General features: G+C 42.6%; 1 protein-coding gene across 1 annotated transcript in view; it reads left to right on the top strand.

Moving 5' to 3' along the window:
* Window positions 1-16,371: 16,371 nt before the first annotated feature.
* The window catches only part of SPRY3 (sprouty RTK signaling antagonist 3), a 52,665-nt gene continuing 49,376 nt past the window's right edge, over window positions 16,372-19,660 (top strand). Inside the window, exon 1 of the mRNA XM_077451759.1 lies at window positions 16,372-16,934. The gene's annotated coding sequence lies outside the window, so the exon portion shown is untranslated. The remainder of the gene's footprint in view (window positions 16,935-19,660) is intronic.

Here is a 19,660-nt window from a genome sequence, read left to right as displayed (position 1 = left end):
TGAATAAATACAATGTACCATCATCCAGAATTTGTAATTTTCAAGAAAGAGGAGGGCTTAAATGGAAATACCGGGTAGTTGCTCACATCAAACCCATGTGTAGTTCCATTCGGCCATGTAATGGATTGGACTATATCGGTACTTGATAATGGAAAAGGCACTGGTAAATTTAAAATCAATATAATATTTAATAAGGATTTAAAACAAAACAAACAATAACAGTATGTCACTTGGAGAGATACAGTAGTATGCGCATCACAGTTGAGGTATTCCTAACGGGTTCTCCATGGGGAACATTCAACCGTAGAAAATGCACAATAAATTTCCTCGACTAGTTTCGCGGGAAAAGGCCCGCTTCTTCAGGAGGATATCTATACAAAAGCATTACAATCATTAGATAATACGTATATATAAAGAAAACAAAAAATGAGCAAGAACAATTATCATGATATTATTGGTTTTACATACATTCCCTATATGTTTAAAAAGGAGGTCAGCTCACCCCACTTCAAGGAACAGGATGCGGATAAGGAGGTCCGAACAAAATCCCCCCACGGCGGACATGGGGGATTAGTGAGACGCCGGCTCTAGATGGATAATATTATAATAATTCATAAATTAGATAAGGGTGTATCTAAGGTTGAAGAGGGGGAAGGAAAGGAGGGGAGGAGAAAAGAAAAGGGGGGAGGGGTGCCTCATAATGAGTTGAACTGTGATATTTGTGACGAAAAGAGTGGGGAGAAAAGGGGGGGGGGTGAAAAAGGAGGAGAAGGGAAAAGGAAACGGAGGGGGGGGGAAGGGGGGGGGGGGGAGGGAAAGAAAGAAGGGGAAAGCAAAAAAGAGGGGGAGGGAAGGGAGGAAGAAGGGTGAAAAAAGGGGGGGGAAAAAGGGTGGGGGTGGGGGGGGGAAAAGGGGGGGGAAAGTGGAAGGGGGGGGGGGAAAGGAAAAAGGGGGGGGGGTGGGAGGGAAATGGAGGAGGGGAGGAAAAAGAGGGGAGGGGAAAAAGCATAAAAGTGAGTTAAATCGGGTGACTGTGTATGGTGTCAATGAGCATAAATTCAAAAAGTGATTAATATTGTATATTGAATTGAACAAACCAACCGTGAATAGTCAAAAGTATATATATAAATTGGCCAGTATGCCAGAGGGAAAAAAGAAGAAACCTTCACCCACAGAAAAATCCTTAATTCCCAGAAGGGGATTGTAATAAAAACAAATCGGCTTACCAAAAAGCCGATCAGAAACTCATGTGGAGACAGAGTATCAGGATTAAAGTAGTTAAATAGGCTTGTCAGGATATTGCCCCGTTCACTAAGCATCAGGTATCAAATATCAAATCCACTGTTAAGTAGTTTAATGGCCATCAGTGCTGTAAAAGTCATATATAGTAAATAAATATAGGTATAGAAAGGGGTAAAGGCCAGCCGGCCTCATAAAACCACAGCGTCAAGAGAGAGATAAGATAAGTTCGTAAATTAGCGATTACCTGTGAATAGGGGCAACATCCCAGTCCAGCTCTAATGGAAGCCGTGCGACCCTGTCCATTCAGCGGTTGAATCGACCGCTAAATGGACTCCCCAACGCACATAGCGTCTGACGTCAGCCGAGAGTCGGCGGCGTCCGACGTCATGTGGTGCGCCTCGCCACACCGCGCAGGCGCACCAACCACTCGCTACTGCGCAAGTGCATCTGCCCGGCGGTCTAATAGAGCGTCGGAGCAGGTTGCCCAGCAACCATGACGTCGGACGCACGTCGAATCCCGGCGGCGCCCAAACGTCACGTGGTTTGTTACCCCACACTGCGCAGATGCAGTATTATACTGCTACTGCGTCAGTGCGCAAGGGAGACAGCGCCAACGGATCATAGACCCAAAGGTTGACCCTTGCAAGACTGACGAATAATTCGTTCAGGCCAGGGGGAACACATGTCCGCCGCGGGGAAGAAAATAAAGGACCCTCCACATCATCCACATAACACTGTCCCCCGATTCTAGGGGGCACGGGGCATCTCCCCACATATAAGGGAAGTTAAAAATTAACAGCTGGGGGACAAAAAACATATCCAGAAAAATATAACATAATATACAACAATTTTAATGTACAAAAATACAAAAATACAAAATATATATATAACCAGGGGATAAATTCCCCCAGGAAAGGAACATACACCAAGAAATATTTAGATGACTATATATAAAAAGAAGAAATGGGGGGGGGGGGGGGGTGGGGGAGGACGGGAAAAGGAAAATGGGGGGGGGGGGGAGGGAGAGGGAGGGAGAGGGAGGAGAGGGGGGGGGGGGATTTTTTTGGGGGGGGGGGGGGGGTTTAGTGGCATCTTAAACGTCACCTATTATAGAAATGGTTTGTAAGAGATTGTCTCATTGAGACCTGGTGGTAGGGTGGCATTGAGTCGTTCGATCCACAGGGTTTCTCTCTGTAGGATTTTTCGATCCCAATTTCCACCCCTAGGATTTGGAAAGACTACCTCGAGGACAAGGAATCGGATCACTGTGGTGTCAAAACGATGGTAAAAACCAACATGTCTCCCATTTTGTTTAGGTACAGTGCTGTATGAACGTGCAATTGTCAGTTAAAGTAACGCAGCGTCGTATTGCAAAAAAATGCCTGGTCATGAAGGGGGTGACACCTTCCAGGGCTGAAGTGGTTAAAGTGTTACTTAACCAACAACAGTATTTAGTCTTTATATGCCCTAAGGCATGCTTGTTATACTCACTGTGGAACCTAAGGGGTTAAGCATCTGCATTGTCTAAAAAGGCTGTTTGATTTTGTCTCCTCTGATCATCCCCTTCTTCTACTGTCCCCTAATCATTTCCTGGTAGTACAAAGCTCGGGGACAAGCTGCACATGCTCTGTTTGGTGTGTGTTGCTAGAGAGTTTTTTTTTCTTGGGAGAGTGCATTTTATCAGCACAGGGCCAATCAGCACTGTCCAGACAGAGGGTCAGGGGTCCATCTTTATAGGACATTAATGGGAGAATGAAAGCTCCTCCTACAAGCTTTAACCAGACACTGAAAGAAGTAACAAGACTGCTCTAACTACTGATGAGAAAAGGTATTTAGCAGTTTATATTTACTAAAATAATTGCATTTCCATATTATGTGTACTGTGGGAGACCAGATATGGTGAATGCAGGGTTCTGGGTTTAGTAACATTTTAACATCAATATTTACCACATCTATTGAGGATCAGTCAAAATAATGTTATATCTGTATCACAAAAAATCCAGTTTCAGCCATTGTTCTTTTAATGCAGCCATTGGGGGAGTGAAAGCTGTCATGAAGTGAGGCAGATACAGAAACCACATGTCATATAATGTACTGTAAATAGTTAAAAATGTTGCAATTCCAATCATATGCTTCCTATCAACAAAACTTTTATATCGCATGTTCTGCTCTAGATCTGTATGATGCTCATTTATAACATCATACACCTTTTAAATCATTTCATTTTGTTAAAGTAAATGCAGTCAGCATGTAAGGTATTCAACATATATTTTGTTTTCCAAGTATCCTATGTATTTAGTTATATATTTATTGGATCTGTTAGTTTCTTTTTAGATTGCTAACCTGTACATACATGATTGAATCTAGCATAAGTCGGTGATTATAGAGCTGATTGGTACAGTAAAAGTCAATAAACTTTTTTCTAACACCCATCTATCCTCCTGCCTACTGGACCCCGGTCCTTCTCAATTACTACGGTCACCCTCTGACTGTATCCTACACTCTTTAACTCATATCTTCAACCTCTCCCTCTCTACTGTCATCTTCCCCAACCCTCTGAAACATGCACTAGTCACTCCCATACCAAAAAAGGCCTCATTGGATCCCACCTAATCTTAACAACCAGGGCTCGAGTCCTGCGGGAACGCATGGGAACGGCGTTCTTGTACTATTTCCACAACAGGAATGCCGTTCCCATTAGCCGCCTGCGTACTCCATGGCTGCCCGAGTGACCGGTTGCTAGGCTAGGGCTGCTCCGCGTCTAGCAACCGGTCACATGACGTCGGCCGTACACGTGGGCATGCACTGGCAGGAGTCAGTGGGCAGTGCGCAGCATACGGCCTGGGCTAGGGCTGAGCAGCTCCTCCAGAGCAGCCAGCCACAGACACACGGCAGGGATCTGGACTGTCCCCTCCCTCCCCTCTACCCAGTGCCAGACAGTCCTGGCCTCCTGGGGCCAAAGCCGCTGCACCGCTGCCAGTTTACTTTTCTCCTGAGAAGGGAAGAGAATACCAGGTTAGTGTGTTATTAAGTTGCAGTCTGCAATACATACCCTGCCAGTACTCTGCAATACCCTGCCAATACTCTGCAATACCCTGCCAATACTCTGCAATACATACCCTGCCAGTACTCTGCAATACCCTGCCAATACTCTGTAATACCCTGCCAATACTCTGCAATACCCGTCAATACTCTGCAATACATACCCTGCCAATACTCTGCAATACCCTGCCAATACTCTGCAATACATACCCTGCTAGTACTCTGCAATACCCTGCCAATACTCTGCAATACCCTGCCAATACTCTGCAATACATACCCTGCCAATACTCTGCAATACCCTGCCAATACTCTGCAATACCCTGCCAATACTCTGCAGTACATACCCTGCCAGTACTCTGCAATACCCTGCCAATACTCTGTAATACCCTGCCAATACTCTGCAATACCCGTCAATACTCTGCAATACCCGTCAATACTCTGCAATACATACCCTGCCAATACTCTGCAATACCCTGCCAATACTCTGCAATACATACCCTGCCAGTACTCTGCAATACCCTGCCAATACTCTGCAATACCCTGCCAATACTCTGCAATACATACCCTGCCAATACTCTGCAATACCCTGCCAGTACTCTGCAATACCCTGCCAATACTCTGCAATACCCTGCCAATACTCTGCAATACATACCCTGCCAGTACTCTGCAATACCCTGCCAATACTCTGCAATACATACCCTGCCAATACTCTGCAATACCCTGCCAGTACTCTGCAATACCCTGCCAATACTCTGCAATACCCTGCCAATACTCTGCAATACCCTGCCAATACTCTGCAATACATACCCTGCCAGTACTCTGCAATACCCTGCCAATACTCTGCAATACCCTGCCAATACTCTGCAATACCCTGCCAATACTCTTCAATACTTACCCTGCCAATACTTTGCAATACCCTGCCAATACTCTACAATACCCTGCCAGTACTCTGCAATACCCTGCCAATACTCTGCAATACATACCCTGCCAATACTCTGCAATACCCTGCCAATACTCTGCAATACATACCCTGCCAAATACTCTGCAGTACTCACCCTGCCAATACTCTGCAGTACTCACCCTGCCAATACTCTGCAGTACTCACCCTGCCAATACTCTACAATACATACCCTGCCAATACTCTGCAATACTTACTCTGCCAATACTCTGCAATACATACCCTGCCAATACTCTGCAATACATACCCTGCGAATACTCTGCAATACTTACTCTGCCAATACTCTGCAATACATACCCTGCCAATACTACCTCTAAAATCCTGGGTCACAGATAAACTTACAGTTTGCAACTCCAATATTTTGTACCCTCATTGACTTCCTCCTAATATACTATGTGGTGTTGTTGGATGCTACACTCTGTTCTGCTGCACTTAAGGAAGTCTATTTTCCTATTCTCTATGTTACATATTATCTTCATCCATATTCTCCTAACAAAGTGATTGAATTTCACAAAACACAAAAATATAGTCAATGTTACACATGCTGTATTAAGCTGATATGGTATTTATTATAGTAGTAGTAATATACGTAATCTAATAAATATAATCTAATAAATATTTAATACAATATATAAAATACACGTTGTAATATATGGTCTACAGTGCCTTGCAAAAGTATTCACCTCCTTGGCATTTTCGTGTTTTGTTGCCTCACAACCTGGAATTAACATGAATTGTTTGAGAATTTGCATAATTTAATTTACAGAACATGACCACAACGTTGAAGATTTTTTTTTATAATTGTGAATGCCTTTTCGCAAACTCAAAACGTGCCATTTTGTTTTTTGCTGAAAATAATGGATTTCTTATGGCCACTCTATGAAATGTACGGCTTATTGTGATCCTATGTACAGATACTGTACAGATACTCCAGTCTCTGCTGTGGAACTCTGCACCTCCTCAAGGGTTACCTTAGGTCTCTGTGCTGCCTCTCTGATTAATGCCCTCCTTGCTCGGTCCATACATTTTGGTGTATGGCCGTCTCTTTGCAGGTTTGCTCTTGTGCCATGTTCTTGCCATTTGGTTATGATAGATTTGATTATGCTCCTAGGGATCATCAAAGATTTATATATTTTTTGTATAACCAAATCCTGAATGTATTTCTCAACAACATTGTCCCCTATTTGTTTGGAGAGTTCCTTGGTCTTCATTGCAGTGTTTGGTTAGTGGTGCCTCTTGCTTAGGTGCTGCAGCCTCTGAGGCCTTTCAAAAAGGTGTGTATATGTAATGACAGATCATGTGACACTTACATTGCACACAAGTCGACATAACTTTTCACTATTCTTCAAATAATTTCACTAATTATGTGACTTTTGAAGGTAACTGGTTGCACCAGACCTTTTTATGGGCTTCATAACAAAGGTGAATACATACGCACCTGCCAATTATAATTTTTTTATTTCTGAAAAATAGTTTTATGTATATCATTTTTTTTTTATTTTACTTCACCAATTTAGACTATTGTGTTCTGATCCCTCCTGTTGAGTGCCCTCACAGCAAGCAGCTTTCTATGGGAGCCGCCCAGCCGAGTCGCAGCTCCATGTATCCATTCAGACACGGAGCCCGTGGTCTCTGGTCACCTTCGTGGGGGCTGCATTTACTGTATTTACTCCCTCTTACATCACTGACCCCCTTCAGACTGGCTTGGTGGTGCTGATGCTGCCCTTCTCTCAGGTGCAAGAGATCAATGCAGCCTCACCAGTGCAATGCCCACCAAATGCAGCCCACCTGTGCAATGCCCAACAAATGCAGCAAATCTATGCAGTGCCCACCAAATGCAACCCACCTATACAGTGCCCACCATTGCAATGCCCACCAAATGCAACCCACCAGTGCAATGCCCACCAAATGCAACCCACCTGTGTAATGCCCACCTAATGCAGCCCATCTGTGCAGTGCCCACCAAATGCAGTCCACCTATGCAGTGCCCACCAGTGCAATGCACATGAAATGCAGCCCACCAGTGCAATGCTCACCAAATGCAGCCCATCTGTGCAGTACAATGCCTACCAAATACAGCCCACCTGTGCAATGCCCACTAAATGCAGCCCACCAGTCAAATTCCCACCGAATGCAGCCCACCAGTACAATGCCAACCAAATGCAGCCCACCAGTGCAATTCCCACCAAATGCGGCCCACCTGTACAGTGCCCACCAAATGCAGCCCACCAGATGCAGCCCACCAAATGCAGCCTACCAGATGCAGAACACCAAATGCAGAACACCAAATGCAGAACACCAAATGTAGCCCACCAGATGCAGCCCACCAGATGCAGAACACCAGATACAGAACACCAAATGCAGCCCACCAGATGCAGCCCACCAGATGCAGACACTGGATGCAGCCCACCAGATGCAGCCCACCAAATTTAGCCCACCTGTAAAGTGCCCACCAAATGCATCCCACCAGATGAAGCCCACCAAATGCATCCCACCAGATGCAGAAAACCATATGCAGCTCACTAGATGCACCCCACCAAATGCAGCCCACAAGATGCAGCCCACCAAATGCAGCTCATCAAATGCAGCCCGCCAGATGCAGCTCATCAGATGCAGCCCACCAAATGCAGCCCACCAGATGCAGCCCACCAGATGTAGAACACCAGATGCAGAACACCAAATGCAGCCCACCATATGCAGCCCACCAAATGCAGCCCACCTGTAGAGTGCCCACCAAATGCAGCCCACCAAATGCAGAACACCCGATGTAGCCCACCAAATGCTGTCCATCAAATGCATCCCACCAGATGCAGAAAACCAGAAACAGCTCACCAGATGCAGCCCACCAGATACAACTCACCAAATGCAGCCCACCTGTACATTGCCCAGCAAATGCAGCTCACCGGATGCAGCCCACCAAATGCAGCCCACCAGATGCAGCCCACCAAATGCAGCCCACCTCTACAGTGCCCACCAAATGCAGCCCACCAGATTCAGCCCACAAATGCAGCCCACCTGTAGAGTGCCCACCAATTTCAGCCCACCAAATGTAGCCCACCTGTACAGTGCCCACCAAATTCAGCCCACCAAATACAGAACACCAGATGCAGCCCACCAGATGCAGAACACCAGATGCAGCCCACCAAATACAGTCCACCAGATGCATCCCACTTGTACAGTGCAGGACACCAGATGCAGCCCACCAAATGCAGCCCACTGAATGCAGAACACCAGAAGCAGCCCACCTGTGCAGTACCCACCAAGCACTGCCTATCAGTGCAGTGCCCACCAATACCTGGACCACAATCTCCTGTGTCATGGAGATTGGATTTAAATTGCCTGCCCAGGCGGCTTCTGTAAGAAAGTCCCACCTCCTGTGATGCACGTCACACTGATTCAGTGCTCCATTGGATCAGTGTTCTGTCAATCACAGAAGATGGTCTAGGAGGCGGGACTTTCTTACAAACAGCCAAACAGCTCAGACAGACCCAAGCTCTATTACACAGCAGGAGATCGCCGCTGTGTATGTGTGCCACATATGAGGAGGGAGGGGAGAACAGCATGGAAGCTTGGGCAAGCAGTGCAGCCACGCAGGATTGGCCCTGCTTGAGCAACAGCTCAAATCGGCCTCAGGGCAAGCAGCCTACCGGGAAATTTCCGGTATCCCAGTAGGCCAGTCTGGCCTTGACCTCAGGTAAGTATTAGGCGGGCTGAGGGGAGCTGCTGAACACAAAGCTTTTTATCTGAATGCATAGAATGCATTCCGATAAAAAAACTTCTGCCTTTATAACCACTTTAAAAATAGAAACAATAAAAATAGAACTCTTTGCCATAAAAATTAAATTAATCCCATAAAAAAAACATTTCCACTGCATTCGTGAAGAAGGCTTCAGGGCACCCAAGAAAGTCCAGCAAGCATCAGGACCGTCTTCTACAGTAAATTCAGCTGTGGGATCGGGGGAACCAGCAGTGCAGAGCTTGCACAGGAATGGCAGCAAGCAGGTGTGAGTGGATCTGCACGCACTCTAAGGCAAAGACTTTTGGAGGATGGCCTGGTGTCAAGAAGGGCAGCAAAGAAGCTACTTCTCTCCAGGAAAAATCCACCAGAGACAGACTGATATTCTGTAAAAGGTACAGGGATTGGACTGCTGAGGACTGAGAAAAAATTATTTTCTCTGATGAGTCCCCTTTCTGATTGTTTACTATAGAAGTTTTCCCCTTAAAGAAGGCGGGACTTTTTAGGCATAGACTGTGACACCAATTGATTTGGTAAAAATATATAAAAAAATAATTTTATTTCAACATAGAAAGAAAAAACAAAGAATAATATATTAACATACATTTCCGAACAGGAGAAAGGGACACATTACTTCCTCCATGTGCATATATTTATAGAACCAGAAAACATTTGCTTCCTACATCTTATTCCAAAGGAACAGACTTCTATGACATTGTATATAGGCGTATTCAAAGCATTCTACAAACAAGGTCAAATTGCGTTAATATTGTGCATCCAATGTAACCTACGCGTTACGGAGTTATCTTACTCCTTCTTCAGGGATGATCCATTTTAGCACACTTAAATTTACAAAATAGTAGAATCTATAAAAAACATAAGAAATAATTATATATATATATACGTACAATTTAAAAAAATAAAATAAAAAAACACAACGCACCACTAAAACGCATCACCTATATATACGATCTTCACTCCAAGATGCAGGTCTAGGCTCATAATAAGGGGGGGGGGATGTTTGACCACCTTCTTGGATGGGAACCGGGACCGCAGTGATAGGCGGACTGTAAGGGAGGAGGTGTACAAGTAAAGTAAATCCATGTCAAATTTTCACATGCCTAGATTTTAAATAAGTATTGCATGTATTTTACTACAGCGCCAATAATGGCAGATCTTTCTTTCTGATTGTTTGGGGCATCTGGAAAGAACATTGTCCATAGAGGAAAAGGTGAGCACTACCACCAGTCCTGTTTCATGCCAACAGTAAAGCATCGTGAGATCATTTATGCATGGGGTTGCTTCTTAGCCAAGTGAGTGATACAAAATGAAGGATACAAAAACATTCTCCGAGAGCAACTTCTCCCAAAAATCCAAGAACAGTTTGGTGACAAACCATGCCTTTTCCAGTATGATGGAGCACCTTGACATAAGACAAAAGTGATAACTAAGTGGCTTGGGGAACAAAACATCACAATTTTGGGTCTATGGTCAGGAAACTCCCCAAATCTTAATCCCATTAAGAACTTGTGGTCAAAGCTCAAGAGGCGAGTGAACAACCCCCCCCCCCCCCCCCCCCCCCCCAAATTCTGACAACTCCAAGCATTGATTATGCAACAATCAGTCAGAATATGGCCAGAAGTTGATTGACAGAATGCCAGGGCAAATTGCAGTGGTCATGAAAAAGAAGTCAAATATTGACTCTTTGCATAAACTTGATGTAATTTGTAATAAAAGCCACTTATGTCACTTATGCAATGCTTGTAATTATACTTCAGTATACCATAGTAACATTTGACAAAATGATCTAAAAACACTGAAGCAGAAGAATTTGTGAAAATTAATATTTGTGCCATTCTAAAAACTTTTGGCCACGACTGTACACTGTCACTGTACTAATGACATTGGCTGGGAAGGGGTTAACAGCTAGGGAATCAAGAGGTTAAATGTGTAAGCACAAGAAAAAAAAGGCCACATGTGCTTATAACAAGGCAGCACCCAGTCCCCAATACTTAGTACGACCAAAAAGGAAAAAATTGCCCATGGGACTTAGCTGAGTGATACCGGATGAAGTAAATAACAAAATATTATAAAAATACAAAAAAAAATTCATATTGTATAAAAACAGACAAAATTCGAGTTATAGTTATATCATCATAAAAAGCATATCACCAATGTATACACATATTGCTAATATTGATGTAAAGTCATTTTTACAAGGTCACTTAAAGCGGAGGTCCACCCTAAAATGGACCTTCCGCTCATCGGATTCCTCCCCCCCTCCGGCGCCACAGTTGGCACCTTTCAGGGGGGAGGGGGGAGGGGGGTGCAGTTACCTGGATAATCCAGGTAACTGCACCCACTTCCGGGCTAGCTCTCTGCGGAAAGGGGCGTACATTACGCCCCTTTCCGCAAGTGCCCGCCCCCTTACGCAAGTGCCCCGCTGCCTGCTGGGAAACACACAGATCCCAGAGGCAGCGGGGACCGTCCTCATTGCGCAGCGCGGCTCGCGCATGCGCAGTAGGGAACCGGGAAATGAAGCCGAAAGGCTCCATTTCCTGATTCCCATACCCAAGATGGCGGCGGCAGCACTCGAGTGTCGATCTAGAGATCGGCTTCGGGTGCCGACATCGCGGGCGCGCTGGACAGGTAAGTGTCACTATTTTAAAAGTCAGCAGCTGCAGTATTTGTAGCTGCTGACTTTAAAAAAAAAAAAAAAAGCGCGGAGTCCCGGTGGACTCCCGCTTTAATTCTTAATTCATAGGAGCTGTAAACCCTATGCGTTTTGTGGGATAGCGCCCACTTCCTCAGGAGACAGCCAAGATTGGGTTTGCGTGTATCTGTGGGAAGACCATGTAATGAGCAAAAAATGAACACCAAGTTGCTTTGCATTTTAGGACTACTCAAAATAAAATAGGAGTAAGTCTGCTAGTGTGCATGGCCAATACTTACACAACAGTTAGTACAGCAAGAGTATAGGTTTAAAATAAACATCACAGATTGAATCAGTGTATCCAAGGTCCCAGCAATGTGGAGGTGCCTCCACATATTAGGTTCAAACCTGAAGCTGATGGCGGTGGGCAACATGTTCCAGGGCCAGAACATAGAAAAAGGGCAGGAATATACAACCCGTAGAAAAGGCTAGCACATAGCAAAAGGGCAGGGATATACATCCCCTAGAAAAGTGAGAGGTAACAAAGAATGAATAGGACTGGAACCCATAAAGTGGAAAATAAACCATTAGTAAGTGAGTGAAATTTGGACCAAAAGAAGACATATTGAAGGTAGGAATCAAATATAAGGGTCAGAGGGTGTGCAAGAAATATCTAGCCAAAGAAGAAAATTGGAACTTTTCAAAACGACTCACTCTTGTTTTGCACTGTTCCACTTTTCTTCTTTGGCTAGCTATTGGCTAGGGGTTTTATATTCCTGTCCTTTTTCTATGTTCCAGCCCCGGACTTACCCACTGCCATCAGCTTCTGGTTGGAACCTAATATGTTACATTTTTTAATGCACCTATACTTTAGATGTACTAGCTGTTGTATATGTATGGGCCGTGCAAGCTAGCGAACTTACATATATTTCATTTTCAGTAGTCCTAAAATGCAAAGCAACTAGCTGCTACTTTTTTGCTCATTACATTGTCTTCCCACATAAACCCAATCTTGATGTCTCCTGAGGAAGTGGGTGCTGTACTACAAAACATGTAGAGACTACAGCTCCTATGAATTAAGAATTAAGTGGCCTTATAAAAATGTCTTTACATCAGTATTAGCAATATGTACGTGGTGATATGCTTTTTATGATGATGGAACTATAAATTGGATTTTTCCTGTTTTTATACAATATGAAATACGTTTTTTATTTTTATGATATTTTGTTTCGCTGCATCCAATATGCATGACAGGAGGCTGTGACAGGCTCTCAATGGAGCCAGTTTACACATCTCTGGGGCGGTTGCAGTGTGCACAGTAGAAGGGTCTATAGCTCTGTTTCAGATGCAAATTCAGGCAAAAATTCGGATCTGAAGACTGACGGGGATGCACCGGACCCCCTGCTGTGCCCTGTGCCGCACATAGTGTGAACCTAAGCCTTACACGCATACAAGGACTAATTAAGCTTCTAGTATGTCTTTAGAGTGTGGGAGTGAACCAACACAAGTATAGGGAGAACATGCAAATAGTGTCATTGCTGGGATTTCAGCCAAGGTCCCTGGTACCGCAAGGCAGAAGTGCTAATCATTTACAAAAGTACACAGAAGTCAGGCACAATTCAAGAATGAATCTGTAAGCAGAGTTGAGACTACCTACAGAGTTGCTGTCTTAAAAGGTGGGCATCTGAGACTTCAGGCTAACGCAGAAATACTGTATATGCAGCACTGAACATGACCCACTTTAGGGAGAAGATTTTTTTTTACAGTGATATTGTGGCATTAATTACTACTTAAAAGTATTGTAATGATTGTTGACAAGTTTAAGATTTTTCTGGCATCTGCTTCCCTTAGTCCATTTAAACACTTGCAGCCATTACTGAGCCCGGATGAAGGGGCTGCCTTGGTTGCACGTGAGCCACCTAACCAGTGAGCTTTTTGAATGCTTGTCTTTTTTTCTTTTGTTACTCAGTACCAACAAAAGTAAGCATAAGCTTCTGTGGTGGTCTGCATTAAAGTCAACCTGTTGAATTGACCTATATAAGCAAAATAATAATAAAAAAAAAGAAGATAGGCAGCCAGTGTAGGCATTGCAGATTGGAGATTTTGTTATATCTTTTTTCTTTAATTTCAACAGTCACTACACACATCCTAAATAGACCTGATTTAAAATTGTACCTGGTGTGCAAGAGATGCTGATGCGGCACATAACTTGGTGGTACCTAGCAAGTTCTAGTTTTTTTTTAAATCTTAACCCATTCTTTGCATAAAGGTAAAGGAACACTCCAGTACTTTTCTACACCTGCATATCCTCATACACTTACCTGTGGTCTGTTGACACAGCTGCCAGGCATGGACAATCTGTGCAGCTTGTCTGCTCTTTCACATTCTGGAGGTCATACTGAAGGCAGGGGACTGCTAAGGCTCCTAGTGCCATCAGTCAAATTGTTAGGAGGAGTGAAGTGAAGGGAGCCAGGTCATGGCCCCCCCAATCATTGTGCGTGTCTATGGAGGCACACAGCACCAGCTGGAAGCATGTATTGCACAGGAGTCTCCTTAGGAGCCAGCTAGCTAAGGAGACACCTGCCAACAGGAAGGGGGGTAGAGACTTGGGAACTAGCCCAAAGAGAATAAAACTGGCGCCATAATTTACACTAAGTTTGGATCTCCTGTTAAAGCTCAACTCCAGGCAAAAATGAAATGAAAATATTGCATTGTACATCAATTACTTTACTCCTCAGTCTTTATTCCAAACACCTCTTCCTAAGCCATCCTGCAGTGTAATGGATGAAAGTCAAAGCCTCTATTGGGTACATTACAGTACCCAAAGAAAGACCCCAGGAAATAAACAGAAAGAGAGTGAAGGATCATCACGTGACTTGCTACAGATACCGTATTTATCAGCGTATAACACGCACATTCATTTTAAGAGAGAAGTTTCAGGAAAAAAATGTACATTTTAAATAAGGAACTTTGAAGCAAAATAAAGGTCAGTGCCCATCTGCAGCCTTATAAGTGCCATCAATGCAGTCAGATCAATGCCCATCTGTAGCCTCACAAGTGCCATCAATACAGCAGTATCACCATTGCCATCAGTGCAGTCTGATCGATGTCCTTCTGCAGCCTAGAGGGGACATGGAGGGGGACGGGACAAGCGCTGACAGATTGCATACAATCAGAATCTCCTATGATAGACAAAACAGTGGTCCAATGGCAGCCCAGAAGACGAGACTTCCTATTACAGAGGCCGACCAAGTCAACAGGAGATTCTCACTGTATGTAATCTGACGGCGCTCGTCCCGTCCCCCTCCCTGTCTCCTCTGAGGCAGCTAAAATTGTAGTATTGGCGTATAACACGCACACGCTATTCGCACCCAATTTTCTTGGTGAAAAAGTGAGTGTTATACGCCAATAAATACAGTGAGTAAAATGGACATTTGGAGAGGTCATCCCAACAGGTAATTTGTGTCTGTGTGTTGGGGGGGGGCTTATATCCTGGAGTTAGGCTTTAAAAAAATGAGGATTAAAGTCAATAGTTGATGGGGCAAATGGTGGACAAGAAGCTGAGAACAGTAGCCCATGCAGTTAGGTAGATAACACAGCAATGGGGGTTATTTACTAAAGGAAAATCCACTTTGTACTGCAAGTGCACTTGGAAGTAAAGTCACTGTAGATCCGAGGGGGACATGCAAGGACAATAAAAAACAGCATTTTAGCTTGCACATGTTTGGATGATAAAATAAGCAGAGCTTCCCCTCATTTCAGATCTACCCCTTAGATTTAGAGTGACTGCATTTCCAAGTGCACTTGCAGTGCAAAGTGGATTTTCCTTTTGTAAATAACCCCTGATGCCTCTTATCAGTTTGTCCAACCTTGCAGCAGACAAATAGGGTTTAATATCACTTTAGGGTCTTCCATTTGCTGTGAGATTTCCTATGTCAAATCTTTTAGTTGTTTTATGAGCTTAGTTATCTAATCTAGATATAGAATATCTACCGGTATAAAACACAACTGAAACCCACTACCCAGAAAGTGCAGTCATGTACACCCATGTATTCAAAGTCTGCATTTTCACCAGGCCCCAAAATTAAAAAAAAAATTAAAATAAAAATTGCACCAAAATAAATTCAAACATCTCTAAATCACTCTTTAAGCATGATCACAACAATAAAACTCAAATGATCCAATCTATTTTGAGCACAAGCCAGATGAATTGCTGCTTTAAAACCATTTTTTTTTTTTTTTTGCATTATTTTTCCCTTGTTTAATTCTGTTGCAGTCAGAGCCAAGGGACCGGATACAGAGAAGCCTATGGGGAGATCTAATGGACCGATTCAATTTCCAAAGCATGACGCCACTTAAGCATTAGGACTAGAGCAAAGGGAAGAGAGAAGGAGAGTGTGGGAGTGTGTATGAGAGAGAATGAGAGAGAGGAATGAAAGGATGGGAAAAGATGAGACTGGAACATGCATAAAAAAAAAGCATTGTCATCAAATTATATTAAATGATACAATTCAGATTTCTTTGTTAAAGGATTCGGTGGATTTGCAGGGATTTTTTTGGGGAAAAAAAAGGAATTGAATTCTCTATAAGGCTTGCAGTGTACACCACTGTGTGTGATTGAAGATAGAGAGGAAAGGACATTTCAGTTGCATGGAGATATATCATAAAATAATTATACTATGGGAAGGAGAGACAGAGACATACACACAGCCAGTGAGGAGACTGACAAAACCCCTTGGATCCCGCCTCTCTCCACCCCCTTAACTCATTCACAAGATAACTGAGAATATCCGCATTCACAAAACACAGTGACACAGATCAGCACCACCTCTCAGCAGCAAGGCACAGTCAGTCTGTGCTGACCGGAGATGTACACATAGAGGAAGCCAAGGAAACACTGCTAGCTAAGGCTTGCAGACAAAACCAATGCTTAGAGCTGTTCTAGAGATTTGCAGAGGAATATCCCTTGAACTAAAGCCATATCTGCGGATTTATCCCAGAGACACTATGCAGCCCAGCTACAATCTTGGGAGCGATTGCATCCGTCTGTAGCATCTCTGGATTTTCTGACGCTGTAAGCCGCAAAAAAAAAAAAAAAATTGCGCGTGATCCCTCGCTGCTGGTGTGGTGTTTGGGGGGGACACACCTATACGTCAGTAGCCCACGGTCAAGGAGGAGTATTCATTGAGACTTTTCCTATAGCTGGGATGCATACAAAGGGCAAGACGGAGAAGCAGTAGCTACCTGGATCTGGGTGGAGACTATATACTTGCCTAGCACCATGGATCTAAATATGCACATAGGTAATCTGGATATATATATATTTTGTAACATTTATTAACCTTTTTTCAGTTATTGCAGATTTTATTTCATTTTTTTTAATGTCATCGGTCTTTTTATATAATATGAATGAAAAGTGTGGGTAATGCAAGAACCCGTATTAACCAATCAGAAATGATCGAAATTGGTTTGCCAAGGGTATGCACTTTGCACATCCGAGCTGTTGGAAGCACTGGTGTGTGTTGTATGTAAAATTCACATGCAGTGGCCTTTGGCAAAGCAAAGAAATTATACAGTAATGCATAGCAACAACCAATCAGAAATGGGCTGCCATCGCTCTGAATATTTTATGCTGAAAAAAGTCAAATGTGATTGGATGCTTTAATTCAAAGCACTTGATGCATCACAGTTTATCTTTGCATTGCCTTTTTTAAATAATCTCTATTGGTTGCATATTTTGTGATTCTAAATCTTAACTAAAGCGTGTGAGGTTGGTATAAACTAGCTTGATGGACTATGTAGCTGTGTAGATATGTTTAACTCTACATAATTTACATTGTCTAGTGCGTTTACTACGGAAAAAATGAAAATGAATCTCAAGAAATGTAGTGGACATTAATCCTTCCTTTACAAATAACAGGGCAATGGTCTATACTCTACATCTAGCTTATAGAGAAAAAAGAATATGCAGTAATAATACTTAGAAATGCAATATAAACCACACTATAAACATTTAATGAGACAATGCACAACCATGTTAAGACTTTTAAAGAATGCACTAAAAATGAAAATAGATAATTCTATGTTTTTTTTTTTTCTGTATACAATGTGCTATATTATACCATCAGCACATGCCTCCATGGTGGATTTCATATTGCTTAATTCTAATGTAGGGTAAACAGCATCTGTATCTGTATTGATGCTCAAGGCTTTATGACAGCAGGCCTGTAACAGTTCAGAAAAAATAAAAAATAAATAAAAAATGCAGATTGTATTCTATTTTACTAAATCATCTCGTTTTAGCAGGTGGACTTTTCCTTTTTTTTTATTTATTTTTTATCTGTATCCGATATATTGCACTGGATTTCAACTCTCGTTTACAATACAACCAGCTTAACCACTCCTTATTCTGCACGATGCAGCATTGTAGAGGCATGCATTTGAATTGTGCTGTAAACAACCAATAAAGCAGCAAATATACCAAAAAAAAAGCCAAACTTTTTTACTTTGATGCTCTGACATGTTTATGCAGTTTAAAAGCCTGTTTGTAAATGTAGATATGCTTGCAGATGAAAATAGGTGGAGGCGATTCATAGTAAGGATAGCATGATAAGAGCTTACAATTCTATACTTATTAGCAGTAAATATATGTGTATGCTTATAAAGTCTATGGATTATAGTAAGGAAATGTGTTGTGTGATGAATATATAGTAAGACATTTAAATAAATACATAGTTTAGGTATAGCAATGTATTGCGAATCGTTCCTTATATAATATCATATAATCTTTAGGAAATATTGGCACTGTCACTAAATCCCATAGCTTCCAATTTGAAACCTACATGAATGAAGAGGGAGTTGACTTAGTCACTCATGCAGCAGATTCATGTTTTTCTATTCATGGGTCCTTGTAACCTTGGCTTCATCCATCCATATGGAACAGCAGGTTCTTGTGGCTAGTTACATCAGAGTCTGTGCCACAGATACAATACAAATGTTCTGTTCAAATTTCGGGTGCCATAACAACCTCTGTTCTTTTTTTTACGGCAGAGCTTGCCTTGCCTAGAATAGCAGTTTAAGGATGGCCACACACAAATACAATCTAATTGTACGATCTGTGTATAATCCACTTTGAATTTTACCATCGAGTGTAATGTAAGGGCCTACTTTAAAAAGCCATTGATTTACGCCCCAATGACATATAGCCCCCCCACACACAATATATTATCTAATCAGATGTGCGTGGCAGCATTAGGATTATAAATGGCCCAACAGACAGATAAAGGATAGCGTGGGGTAGACTTATAAAACTGAAGCAATGGAAATTCGAGCTGATACCAATAATCAGTCAGTGGTATGTTCGCTATCATTTTCGTAAAGATCAATTTTTATGCATCCTTCTCCATTGGGTAGTTCACCTGATAATACCTTTTAGATAAACCTATTCTATAATGCTGAAAATATATGCTTTATATTTAATATTGTAGTTTAGGCAAAGCAGGACACATACATTCTTGGCTCTAATCTGTTAGAGATTATGTGCTGATGATATTGTTAAACCAGCAACCTATACATATGCCTAATACTGCTCTGGGTTAGATGCCGGGCACTTTCACCCCCTTCCTGCCCAGGCCAATTTCCAGCTTTCAGCGCTGTTGCAATTTGAATGACAATTTTGTGGTCATGCATCACTGTACCCATATAACATTTTTATAATTTTTTTTGAGACAGACAGAACTTTCTTTTGGAGATATTAATTGCCACTGGGTTTTTATTTTTTTCTAAACAAATGAAAAAAAAGACAGAAACTTTTGATAAAAAATATATTTTTCTTAGTTTCTGTTATAATATTTTGCAAATAAGTTATTTTTCTTCTTTACTGTTGAACACTAATAGGCTACACTGATGGGTACTGATGAGGCTGCACTGATGAGGAGGCACTGATGGGTACTGATGAGGCAGCACTGGTAAGCTGCACTGATGGCCAATGGTGCGGCAGTACTGATGGGCACTAATGAGGATACACTGA

This window comes from Lithobates pipiens, unplaced genomic scaffold (assembly GCF_037356315.1).
Source record: "Lithobates pipiens isolate NorthernLeopardFrog02 unplaced genomic scaffold, aLitPip1_a1.2 Scaffold_1, whole genome shotgun sequence".
NCBI lineage: Eukaryota > Metazoa > Chordata > Amphibia > Anura > Ranidae > Lithobates > Lithobates pipiens.
Note: the sequence above shows the minus strand (reverse complement) of the source record. Positions and strands in the feature narration are given on the sequence as shown.